The sequence below is a fragment of the Vombatus ursinus genome, unplaced genomic scaffold, assembly GCF_900497805.2.
Source record: "Vombatus ursinus unplaced genomic scaffold, bare-nosed wombat genome assembly UNPS02014779.1, whole genome shotgun sequence".
In the NCBI taxonomy this organism is placed as follows: Eukaryota; Metazoa; Chordata; class Mammalia; order Diprotodontia; family Vombatidae; genus Vombatus; species Vombatus ursinus.
In genome coordinates this window covers 1-14410 of record NW_020954557.1, presented here as the reverse complement: position 1 = coordinate 14410, position 14410 = coordinate 1, and positions in this window count along the sequence as shown.

Genomic DNA, 14410 nt, shown 5'->3' with positions numbered 1-14410 from the left:
CCTTAACTGAGAAGAGAGAGAAGCAAAGTAAAAATGGATTAGTTCCATTTTTCTTTCATACTATTCACATGGTACCATATGTTCCAAATGTGTTCTCATCATTTCTTGGTTATTTTGCATGTACCTTAAAAAGCCCTTTTTGGTTGTCCCTCATATTTTTTCTCTAAGCATCACATCAAACTTTGGTTTTCCTAACCCTCTTCTTATAGATCTGGGCCACGCTTCTGTGCCTGATTTTATTATTGTGGTTTTCTATGCATCTTTTGTTCATCTTACTTTTAGAACTGAGCTCACTGGAGAGCTCGCTGTATAGTCACATCAGTTTCTCTCAATGCCTTCTCCTTTTCTTCCTCACTGAGGAAATTTGTTATAATGTTACAATAACTGAATTTTTCAGAGTCTCTCATCCATTTAGAATTGCCTTCTATTTTAATCTCAGGTCATGGGATCATGCCTATACAACTCTTTTGTCTTTTTTTATATCACAAAGGGCCAAAGTACACTTTGGGGAATTTTCTCATTCCTTTCATTCCTCGTCTCTACCTAAAGAATATTAGAAAATGTATACATATCCCTTGATGTATTGAGAACTCAATATTCCTCACTTATAAACATGCCACATTATTAAACAAAGCTCTGTTAAAATGAGTGAAACGAAATAGAAATTCTATAAATAGAAACTCCTAGTCCCAAAGATAGAAGCAAGTAAGTATTATCAGTTGATTACTTAACAAGAATTTTATTGAGCAAATGTTACGTGCCAGACATTGTGTTAAGACATGACTGTCGCGGCCGCTGCAGTGGAGAGCATGAGACCAGCTCAGTGCTCAGTAACCTGGAGACGCATGGATGAGGCGGGAGACAGCAAGATGGCAGAAGCTCCTGTTTATTGTAAGCTGGGTGTGACCTTTATAGCCCTCAAGGCACCTTGGGATTGCATGATCAGAGCCCTACAGCCAGTCTGTAGATCCCCTCATAGCATGCATGCCTCGTGTCAGGGTCGTGAACAGGATGTGCACGGGAACGCTTAGCCATTCAGAGGAGAGCCGAACCAGCCATGGTTGCTGCGTGTCCACAGAGGAGAGGTCAGTTAAGACTCCCTTGCTTTCACACAACAGACTGTGACCCTCAACTTCCTGCTTGGAAGCCAGGACTCCGATAGGCAGGGCACAGCCCCGTGACAATTCCTGTGTCACATGACTGACCTGGGAATGCTCCTTAAAATAGAACCAGTCAAGCAGAGGAAGGAGCTACAGGGGCAAACAGTACTTCCAGGGTGCGAAGTCCAGGGGTGAAGTGAGCTTCTAGGGTGAAGAGATTTCTAAGGCATGACAGAGGAAGTCTGGAGAATTAGCTATGCAGCCTGGTGAGACCCTTCATGCATCCTGGTCCAGTCAATCTGATCTAAATGTCAGTGTTTTAAGGGTTTCCATCTCCAATTTCCATGCCTTTTCACAGATTGTCTTCCATGTCTAGAATGCACTTCCCTCCTTATCTTTGGATTAGAATCCCTGGATTCCTTCAAAGGCAAATTCAAGTGCTATCTTCTACATGAAGAAGCCTTTCCCCATCCCTTTAGCTGCCTGTACCTCACCCCTTCAAAATTACCTCAAATTTACTCTATATTTATTTTGGATTTACTTATATTTACATGTTACTTCTTATGAAGGAAGCTTCATGAGAGGAGGGACAATTTATTTCATTTTTGTCCTTGCACCTCATTGCCTAGTACAGTGGTATAGCGGTATTAGTACTGTACTGGTAACATGACCAAATCCTAGCAGGTGCTATTTAAATGCTTGTTGAATGATACTACTAATATCATTAGTGAATTAGTGCTAAATTTTGCCACAAGGGCCTAAAATCATTGGTTACCTATAGATGGATACCCTTCCTCCTGACTTCTCTGTCTTTGTACCTTTATTGCTCCTGCTTTCCCCAACAGTGTGGATTTGGAGAAAGCATTGGCTCATTCAGATTTGACCCCAATCAGATCCAAAGTGAAGAAAGCAGAACCAGAAGAACAACTTACGATATAACATATACATATACGTGTGTGTGTGTGTGTGTGTGTGTGTGTGTATATATATATATACATATATATATATACACACACATATAATAAAAATGAACACTTTGGAAGACTTTTGTAAACTAATGTAAAAACAAAAGACATTAATAAAACTGTAAGTGTCAATAAAAAAAAGAATGTGCCCAACACTGGCTTTGGTGGATTCTTAGCAGCAGCTACAGGAAGAACTAATATAGTTTGCAAAGTTTGAGGAGTCTCATTTTCAGTCCCTACCCTAACCCCCTCACCAGCATGGAGCAGTAGGAGTGGCATTCCTGTTCTATAACATTCATGACATGAGTCTGATATAAGTCAAAGGGATCTCATGCTTGCCATAAGATCTTGTGAAGTATTCCCTTCCAAGAAGATTGTACAGACACTAGGATCATTTAGGATTTGTTAGACTGGAAATAGCTTGGTGGGACTGTTTGGGCCCGTTTATTCATATTAAGCCCCAGTACCTAACACAATGCATTATAAAGATTGAAACATTTTTTGGGGAGACAATATGGGTTAAGTGACTTGCCCAGGGTCACACAACTAATAAGTGTCTGAGGCTGGATTTGAACTCAGGTCCTCCTAACTCCAGGGCTAGTGCTCTATTCACTGTGCCACCTCGCTGCCCCAAAGCACAAAACTTTGATGGATCTAGGATCACATTTGGTGTGCACATTTCTCTAGCAGCACTGACAGAAACCCATTCTTGCTGACTCTTATCTATGTCCTCTCACACATTTATTTGCCAATATCTTTATTTTTAAATATACCAATTTAATACTATACTATTGAACACTAATGACGCTAATTTAGTAGCATAAATGTTCAAAAATATTTCAAACATGATTATGGAAAGTCCTGCAGAGACATAACCATTTTGGTTTTATTAACACTCTAGGTAAACATTGATATAACAATAAATTGCTAACATAATATATTTAATAAAATGCACCTTTGAAATTATCATAGAATATTTTTGTAAGTCAAATAGCAGGCTTGATTATTTCTTTTCTATGCTGATAAGCTTTCTTAGGTTGCAAAATCCCAGTAATTTTTGAGGTATCTTGAAAGGTGGAGAGATGTCACACTCAGTTGAGAATTGCACTAAATTATCAACTGAGTTTCACAAATATAAAAAATTGCAAACATTATCAAAATAATTGATTTGCAAATATATTTGTCTCCAGGGAATTAATAAAACCAAGCTTTTGTATCTAACAGGACCAAGGTTTTTGTGGTCATGCTGAAGGGTGTGAACTTGTTGAAAGCTGAGTCAAAGAAAGCATTTGAAGAACAGAAGTTTTTCCCTCATATTTTTAAAAATAATATTTTATTTTTTCCCAATTACATGTAAAGACAATTCTTCGAGGGTTTTTCAAATTTTAAGTACATTTTATTAATATCTTTTATTTTTATGTTACATTTTAAAATTTGTGAAAGAAAATAAGCATTTCCATAACATATTAGAATTAAAAAAAGAGATGGTTGCACATGAAACTGCAAATCTATTATATACCACTTGTTATTCCTTTTAAATATATAACATTCTTATGTAACTTTCTTTTTTTTCCCCTTTTTTTCTTTTCCTCCCCCCACCTTCCACCCTAGAGATGGGTATATCGGACTTAAGTGTGTGTCTGTGTGTGCATTTAAAATCATTTTATATATCCTTCTATTTATCAGTTCTTTTTCTGGATGCAAATATTTTTCCTTCATAGGTCCTTTGTTGTTGAGTATTTATAATAGTCAAAATGACTTAGTCACTCAAAATTGTTCTTAAAACAATATTGCTATTACTACATACACTTTGACCCAGCAATACCACTACTAGACCTGTATGTTCTGAAATACAGCAGTTTCCTTTGGGGTGGCAAAGAACTGGAAATTGCAGGGATGCATTTCAATTGGGGAATGGCTGAACAAGTTGTGACATTATCATGAAGGAATACTACTGTGCTATAAGAAATGATGAACTTGATTTTAGAAAAACATGGACAAACGCATAAAATGATGAAGAGCAAAATGAGCAGAACCAAGAAAATGTTGTAAAAAGACAATGTTTAACATTCATTTAAAAAAAAAATTGAGTTCTAAATTCTCTCCCTTCTTTTCCCATGGTAAACAGTTTGGTATATGTTATACATGTACAATCACGGGAAAAAAAACCACAAAAAACACCTCACATATTTAAAAACTTTCTATGCTAGTCTCTTCATTTTTTACTCGCTACTTCAGTTCAATTAGAATACTTCTTTGGGGAGGGTCATCAACAACACTACAATGAAGAGAATTTTCTCATGAGCAAAAGAATCTTCATGTTTCCAGGATGGTCTGCAGGGCTTTGGGCATCGCACTAATGGTGATCAGGAGGATCTGGAGGTCCATCTTGACTGAACAATGGATAAATAACTGTAGTCCAGTAAGGGGTGTCAGTCATGAAGTTGTGAGTTACCAACCCTCTCCAGACCCCAGGAACATAAGCTTCTGCACTGCAGCCCTTCTTCTGTGTAGCCATCACTGAAATAGCTGGGTGGAGCATGGTAGTATAATAGATGCCTGCCTGGAACAAAGGCGAAGGCTTGCTGTTCACCCTTCCTGCAGAAACTCTACAACTTGGGCATGGTGTATCCATATAGCAATTCAATCACCCATTTAAGGCAGGTGGACTTCATCATAGGTTAGGGGATATGGTAACTCCAGAGCAGTGCCGTGCCTTTGTAGAAGATCCACAGACTCCTCAGCAAGGATTCTACGTGCCCTAATGACACCTACTCCAGCTTCCTCTCTCCTGTCATGAATTCTTCACAGGGGAGCCCACTCAAAATTCTGGGGCCTGCCCCTAGGTCTATTATATGAGTGTCAATGTCACACTTAGACTGTCTCTTATTTCTTGCTCTTTCTATTGACTGGACTAATTCTTTATTAGTCATACTATTCTTTGATGATGTCTTTTTGATAGTTTTTATGTTTAATTCCTTGTGGAATTGTGCTACAACCTATTTATACCAATCATACCACTCTCCACTGTCCTTCAAGTCACCCATAATTTTGACTCTTTGGCGATTGTGACTCTTTGCCAGATAGCCAACATTGCCAGAAGACTCAATATTCAAAACACTCAAATGCACACACACACACATATGTATAGTCTCATTAACATGAGTTTTCTCTCCAACGGTGCAGATGCAAGCAGTCAGCTCTTATCTATGTACTGCTCAGAGTTCATCACAAGAAGCCCAGCAATATGCTGAGACTTTCCCCACTTTTTTCTAACATCATAACACTGGTGAAGCAAAAGGTTTATACATTAGTTAACCTTTACTCTTGCCAAGGGACCAACTCATCTTCTTCTTTTGCTCATACAGTTCTTTAAGGACATTTTCTATTCTGGTTCTTCGTCCTAACTCCTCATGCACAATGAGTTGCCATCTGCTCACACATTCCATGTGTCTTTTCATTGCCCTTTGTGATATGATACTCATTTTCAATTCCTTGGCAACTGTGGTGCTCCGTCACTGGTAGCTGTACAGAATTTGATGGGTTTTTGATTCAGCTAAAAGTTTGGGGTCATTAAATGCTGTGTAGTTTCCAAAATCCAGTTGGAGAAATGCTTTGCATACTGCAGGCATTTAATAAATGCTTGTTGAATGAATGAATAAATGATGGAATGAAAGGCAACGAGAACAGTCAAAAGATGATTTGAAAAAAAGGGAATTGAGTTAAGCCCTCTGTCTCAAGTGTGTGTATTGTGCAATGCACTGGGCTAGGGTGAAAGAGAGTAGAGTGGTATCACTATCATACCATGTTTCTTCCTTGAATTTTTAAAGACATGACTGTATTCATTATATTCATATACGACTGGAAAAGGAGGTGGACCAATCAGGTAGCTAGAGTTTAGGAGAACAGATGGAATAGTCCAAGCACTGCACTGGGTGGGTCTCACAATAATTTAAATGACTTAGAAGACCTGGAGTGCATTGAATAGATCCTCTATGAAGGACTGGTGGGAGGACAAGAACAAAAATTGCATAGGGTGAGAAAGATAAGGTGTTACCAAGAGGTAGATGAGAGGAGGGGAAGGTTTTCCAGAAGTGTTGAAAAAGCCTACTGATTAGGTAGCATGTTCCCATAACAATCCTAAGTGGCATGAATGAAAGGGTCAGAAAGTCCAGGATGGTTGATTGACTAGTTAGTCCAATGTGTAAAATAATGTTCTGTGAAATCTCTCACTTAATTCTCAAGAAACTCAATCTACCTCACATATAACTGTGAAGAGAATAGCAAGATATGAACAAACTCAGAGTTAGGAATGGTATAAAATGAATGTGTATGTGTGAGCCAAAAAATAGCAATAATAAAAAAGTCAACCCTTTCATAGATTTCCATAGTTGATTTAATACATTAGTTAGAAAACACTTAGAGCTAAAGTCTATCTGCCCCTAAAAAAGCCACAAAGGACAGAATGAGCTGACAGACCTTATGGAACTCAAACTATTTCGGAGTCATTGTCACCTTCTTGCTGTTTTCAAGAATTATATTAAAAAGGAAAAAAACCCATATCATCTATATACCCACCCTCCGAAAGTCACCCCTGCCCCCTGCAAATATTATGTTTTATTTTATTTTCAGAGAACACTAAAGCAAACAAACTAGAGTCCCCCTACAGTCTGTGTTTAGGTAGTTCTCCTCAATTTCATGTTGCTCCTATTTCAGGGACCAGGGCAGAGACAGGGAGGATGGGACATGGGGAGGAGGTTAAATTAAATAAAGATTATTTTTTGTTTCCTAAAAAATGTGATCATGGGAAAGAATTGATTTTATTAGCATGGGGAACTCTAGGTTTGGGAATTTCCGTCTGCCCCTCTTTGTAGTGCTTCCAATATCTGATGCAATGTATCATTCAGATAAAAACAGTTCCCATGGTGGTTAAAAGCAGTTGAGGATAAAAAATAGATATTAGCTGGGGACAAGGAGATAGCACCATTTAAAGAAGCTCCCTAGGGGATTTCAGGTATAGTCCATCAATGCCCCAAAAGCTGTTGCTATACTTTTCTTGTCCAAAGGGCCCACAGCTAGGCTCCAAATCAATCTATTTAGGAGCAAAGTTAACCCAAACTGCCCCAGGTCTGCACTATAACTTCCTTGCTTGCTATGGTCCTACCTGCTATCGTAGGAGTATGGAGGGTTAATTCAGATCTCCTTAGTTACACCAGGATCCCGACTCACAACACCTCCACCAATACAGATGGCAACCAGTCTACATAAATAAATCCTAGGAAGTTGTCCTACTTGCCCAGGATCACCTGGCCAGTAAGTACAAGAAGTAGAAGCTGAATCTAGATCTTCCTAAAGCAAATGTGGCATTTCTCTGTTACCTCATGCTGCCTCTATGTAGTTAAGAGATTTTTTTCCCTTAACAGGGGAAAAAGAAAACCAGCATCTTAGAGTCTTTTCTATCTTTTAAATAACACTTTCTGCTTTCATTTCCAAATATCAGCACAGAAAATCAAATAAAAGATAACATCATTTCATAGGTAGGCTGCTATTTTTTAAACAAAGAATAAGTTCAAGGTTGCTGCTACATGCAATTACAAGAAAAGGATGAGGATGCTTTAAATGAGTTAACTGCAGTCCATCATAGCCACTTCAGAGTGTGAAGAAAACACCACTCAAATGATTTTTTCCCCCTTAATTTGATCTAAATTGCAGCAGAAGTGCTCTGCAAGCAGCAAGTACTTGTGTTAATTAGCTTTTAGTAAAGAAGGTCACTGGCTTAAAGAGGGCTTTTTTTAGTTTCAATTTTTTCTCCCAATTAGGATTCATTAGACCTTTGCTGTATATGAGCAAATTATATGCATAGTCACATTCAGAGAACACACAGTATCCATATATTGTTCATATAACTGATGTAGTTATGTATAACATTTACTGGGGTTTTTCTCTTAAAATCCTCATGCAACAAGAAATAATGGCAATGACTTAGCAAAGGGATACCTATAGTGCAAGACATATAGAATAAACTAGTCCTAAAATATTTACCTTCTGCCTAAGTTTGTGCACTTTAGTTGAACTCAAAGAACCTTGAGACATCACACAAAACTATTTCACTTAATACTATTGCCTGAACGAATCTGATATTTTAAGTTGATCTTATATGGTATACCAAATCATTAATTAAAGATATAGACATCAAGTACAGTAATTCTGGCTGTTCTGGGTCATCTAAGTGTCTTGGTTTCTTCACGTTCTAGAGGAACAAAACTCACTTGATCAAATAAAAAGAATCATTTTAAAATTTCTGATATGAATTCTAATAGCCACATCCCTTCTGCTTTAGCACCTAGGAACAAGAAGAGAGACATATGGTCCCCTGTGCAACATGTTGCCCACCCAATCCATGTCACAAATATTTTAACATCAAATTCTTGGCAAAAGCTTAAGAAAATGATTGTATTTCATACTGTGGTTCAAGTATCTTTTGTTAGCATTTTCCAATTCACCCAGGAGAATACTATGAACTCATTATAAATAATACTGATATGAAATGGATTTATCCAAAGCAGAGTGATAAAACTTTTCTAGTTATTTAAGTGATACCTTATGCCAGAGGGTTTAAAGTTTAACAGGAAACAATATCCACACAGCTGGCCTCAGACTGAGAATGTCAAATTCACCTTCTCTTATGTAATATTTTATTTTTCCCAATTACACATAAAAACAATTTTAACATTTCTTCCGAATTTTGAGTTGCAAATTCCCTCCTTCCCCTCCTCCCCCCCATTGATAAGGAAAGCAATTTGACACAGATTAAATACGTGTAGTCATATAAAACACATTTCCATGTTAAGTCATTCTGTGAAAGAAAACGCAGACAAAAAAACCCCAAGAAGAATAAAGTGAAGAAAAAGTATCTCTGATCTGCATTCAGATTCTAACAATTCTCTCTCTGGAAATGGACAGCACCTTTCATTAGAAATTCTACAAAATTATCTTGGATCATTGTATTGCTGAGAATAGCTAAATTATTCATAGTAGATCATCATACAATATTGCTGTTACTGTACAATGTTCTCCTGGTTCACTTTACATCAGTTCATGTAAGTCTTTCCCATGTTTTTCTGAGAGCATCCTATCCATTATTTCTTAAAGCACAATAGTATTTCATCACAAGCATACACAAGAACTTGTTCAGCCATTCCCCAACTGATGGTCATCTCCTTAATTTCCAATTCTTTGCCAGCACTAAGAGCTGCTATAAATATTTTTGTACACATGGGTCGTTTTCCTTTTTTTTTTTTTAATCTCTTTAGGATATAGACCTAGTGGTGGTATTGCCTGGTCAAAGGGTATGCTTAGTTTTATAGCACTTTGGATATGGTTCCAGATTGCTCTCCAGAAAATCAGTATACAACTTCACCAATAGTACATTAGTGTTTTATCAAATTCACCTTCTCATGTGAAAAGGGGTTTCCAACCTGCTTTAGCTAACATTTTTAGCTATGTGAGATAGGACATAGAAACTAAATGCTACTACCTTTGAAATGTTCAGTAGCTTAATATTTCAGAATGTGTAGACTAACTCTTTAAATCATCTACTTTTTCATACTTCTCTAAAGTATTATTTTTGATTAATCAACTCCAAGTATAGGGATTCTGTCCACCAATGCAGACAGCACCCTCCTTAAGTCCTAGAGAGTTTCCTGATGCCCAGTGAAGTTAAGTGGGTGATTGCCCAAGGTTCATCAGAGGCTGAATTCAAATACAGGTCTTCCTGAAGCAAACCTAACATTCTATCCATTACTCCACAGAGTTCTAGAGTTGAGGCTGAGGAAGAGTAAGTTCTAACAAGATACTTCAGTAGCTAATGTATTCATGGTTTCTCATTAAGTTTGTTTGATAGGTTTTTCCGTGCTGTATTTGATAACTCACAAAACTATAAAGCTTATTTCAGATAAGACTTAAATGTGGATATGTCCACACAGTGAAAATGTGTGGATCTATATGAAGTATAGAATTGCAGTATCTTGTTTATTTCATAAATTTGCTCATTTCAGAAATTCTGGCAGCAGGAAGGATTGCATTAACTGTCCATATGCCTAGACACTTAGAAATGTAGCCCTCTATGTCTAATTACAGAGCACTGGGAAATTGGTGAATTCATCTTACTACAAAAAATGTTTAGCTAATGACATATTTAATCAGTAGTGTCATTATATGTGACAGTTCTATTTCAATATCCCTTGACTAGAAGACTAATTCATTAGTAGTTTTTACCAAGACCACTTAGAAATACAGAACTTTAATTTCACATGACATTTTATTAAATGATCTTTATTTACCATCTGGTTAGTTTAAGCCAATTATCCTTATAAGTTACAAATAGGTAATGGTCACCTATCCTTATATTTTGAAGATGAAGGCTCATTGTGCTGTAGTATAAAGATACGGAGTCAGTGGAATTTTTAATTCAGCTTACTGAGTAGAAATGAAATCTTGTAGTCTTAGGTCACATTGTACCTCTTTAAAAAGGTTGGCTTGTGAAAAAAAAATGTCTGATTGATGAGCAGTATTAGGATCTAGGCCAAAAGAAGCCTAGATTTAGATTTGGAAAGGATCTTAGTGTTCATTCAGTCCAACCCCCTAATAAGGGCCAGAGACCTAAAGTGAATTGTCCATAGCCACACAGACAGTAAGTGGCTAAGCCAGGATTCAAACTTGGGTCTTCTGACTTCCAAGTTTCCTTGGAATCTGTGTTTCCACTGCACCACACTGTTCTCTTGTGCTATGACATTTGAAGTTCCTTTTTCTACTTTCTAGAAAATGCTAGAGCTAGTCATAAATAAATAAATAAACGAATATCACCAGCAATTTGGCCATGTAAATTTACTAACCTTTATGAACTAAGAGATGTTTTCTTCTTCCTCCTAATGAATTTGTTTGTTTGGGGTGGGGTAGGGGTGGACAAAAGAACATGTAGTCATGAGCTGATTTAAAAATCTCAAATCCAATGACTACATTCCAATGGAAATAAATGTATTGCATTACAAATACTGTTACTCTGTTAGCCTGGCAGCAAACTTCTATGAATTTTGAAAACTGGGGATTTTAAGTCTTTCTCAAACAATGGATTTCTACCTAGTGGGCATCCTTTTAGTTAATTCTAACCTTTCTGAACGACAATTATTATTTAATTTAAAACCCTCCCCCCATATGCCCTTGTCTTTAAAAAAAGAAAAAAATACATTTTGGCAGAAGAGCTAAAATAAAACTAGGCTGGTTGTAATTCAAATAGTCCTTATTCAGGGGCTGATTAGTTGGTTTTTTTTTTTTAAACAATTTCTATTACTGTGACATCAAGGTTATAAAATAAAATATAACGTAGAGCTTCTTAATATCCATTCCTTTTAAAAGCTGAACATAGTCTCTGTGATCCTATGGTTTCAATAGTCTTATTAATCATTTCTCTCCATATCTGAAATGAGGATGCTTTCTTCTACAGGTAACCTTCTCAAATTTATTGATGTGTAAGGAGCACTACCCCAAGTGATGAGTCTTCTGAAGAAAACACCATTCTGCTTGTAGAGGCAGTAGAAGAATGTGGAAATGCCTAAGATGGCAACTAGTATCACTGCTACTGTAAGGGGGATAAGGCTGTAGTTGGGGGCTAAAAGAGGATGGGGAAAAGGATACTTTTAGGAACACTGAAAGACAAATACGTACTATAAAACTAGTATGAAGCTTTTTAGCAAACTCTAATTTCTTATTTTTACTATCTGATGATTATTATGTACTGTATGTATACATGATCTAGTTATCTTCCATGAAACTAAAAATATTTAATGTTATTACATATTTACCTTCTCCTGGCTTCATATTATTAATATCTGAAATAAAAAAGAGAGAGGCAAAAGTTATTCTTAAGAAATTCAGGAAGATGGCGGAGGGAAAGCAGAGAGTTGCTAGAGCTCTCCCCCAAACACCTCCAAATACCTATAAAAAATGGCTCTAAACAAATTCTAAAGTAGCAGAACCCACAAAAAAACAGAGTAAAACAAATTTCCAGCCCAAGACAGCCTGGATGGTTGATCGGAAAGGTGTATTGCACTGGGCTGGGAGAGGAGCTCAGTTTGGTGTGGGTGTGCAGGCCGCAGCGACCCTGGAGCAGGCCTCAGAGGACTGAATCGCAGGCAGCTGTGGTGGTTTCCAGACTTCTCAACCCCTGAACACCAAAGACAACATAGAAGGTCAGTAGGAAAAGTCTGTTTCTGCGGTGAGAGAAGAAGCTAGGTCTCAGCCACAAGTCCAGAGTGTGCCCTCAGGGCAGCGGCTGAGTCCTGAGCCTCAGGCCCACAGACTGAAGGGGAACTGAGTGACTGATCAGAGGGGGATTGCAAGGATCTCTTTGTCAGGGCTGAGGCAGGAATCTCTTGCTTTGCCCGTGCTTGGATCTGGGTCACAGTTCTGAGGGGCAGTCCTGGGGTGAGGCGGAGCATTGGTGCAGTGGAGCTTGTGGTGGTGGTGGAGAGAAAACTCCTCACCCCTTATCATACCACCTTGGAAGAACTGACACTTTTCAGGTCCCTAGAAGTATCTCTGAAAACAGCTATACAAACCCCTGAACCTTGGGACAGTACATACTCCACACTGGAAACAGACTCTTACCTTAACAAAGAGTTTAAAACTCAAGTAATTGGTTGGGATCATGAGCAAGCAGCACAAAAAGAGTCAGACTATATTATGTTACTTCGGTGACAAAGAAGATCAAAATATACAACCAGAAGAAGAAAACAAAGTCAAAGCTCCTACATCCAAAACTTCTAAGAAAAATATGAATCAGTCCCAGGCCTTGGAAGAGTTCAAAAGGGATTTTGAGAAGCAAGTAAGAGAAGTAAAGGAAAAACTGGGAAGAGAAATGAGAGTGATGCAAGAAAATCATTAAAAGCAAGTTAACAGCTTGCTAAAGGAGACCCAAAAAAATACTGAAGAAAATAACACCTTAAAAAATAGCCTAACCCAAATGGCAAAAGAGGTCCAAAAAGCCAATGAAGAGAAGAATGCCCTAAAGAGCAAAATTGGACAAATGGAAAAGGAGGTCCAAAAGCTTATAGAAGAAAATACTTCTTAAAAATTAGAATAGAGCAATTGGAAGCTAGTGACTTTATGAGAAATCAAGATACTGTAAAACAAATCCAAAAGAAGGAAAAATTAGAAAACAACGTGAAATATCTCATTGGAAAAACAACTGACCTGGAAAATAGATCCAGGAGAGAGAATTTAAAAATTATTGGACTATCTGAAAGCCACGAGCAAAAAAAGAGCCTAGACATCATCTTTCAAGAAATTGTCAAGGAAAACTACCCTGATATTTTAGAACCAGAGGGCAAAATAGAAATTGAAAGAATCCACTGATCTCCTCCTGAAAGAGATCCCCAAAGGAAAACTCCTAGAAATATTGTAGCCAAATTCCAGAATTCCCAGGTCAAGGAGAAAATATTACAAGCAGCCAGAAAGAAACAATTCAAGTATTGTGGAAACACAATCAGGATGACACAAGATTTAGCAGCTTCTACATTAAGGGACCACAGGGCATGGAATATAATATTCCGGAGGGCAAAGTAGATAGGATTGCAACCAAGAATCAGCTACCCAGCAAAACTGAGTATAACTTTTCAGGGGAAAAAATGGTCATTCAGTGAAATAGAGGACTTTCAAGCATTCTTGATGAAAAGACCAGAGCTGAATAGAAAATTTGACTTTCCAATACAAGACTCAAGTAGAACATTAAGAGGTAAACAGGAAAAAGAAAATCATAAGAGGCTTATTAAGGTTGAACTGTTTATATTCCTGCATGGAAAGATGATATTTGTAACTCATGAGACCTTTGTCAGTATTAGGGTAGTTGGAGGGAAAAAATTACATGTATGAATATATATATAGAAAGAGAGATAGATGGATAGATAGATAGATAGATAGAGGGCACAGGGTGAGTTGAAGATAAAGGGGTCATATCTGGAGAATAAAATTAAGTGGTAAGAGAGGATTATACTAGGAGAAGGAGAAAGGAAAAGGTAGAATGGGGTAAATTATCTCACAAAAAAACAGAAGAGAAAAGGCTCTTACAGAGGAGGGGAAACGGGGGAAGGTGAGAGGGAATGAGTGAATCTTATTCTCATAGGATTTGACTTAAGGAGGGAATAGCATACACACTCAATTGGGTATGGAAATCTGACTTACCCTACAGGAAAATAGGAGAGGAAGGGGACAAGAGAGTAGGGGGATGATAGAGAGGAGGGCAGATTGGGAACAGGGGTAATCAGAAGCAAATACTTCTGAGGAGGGACA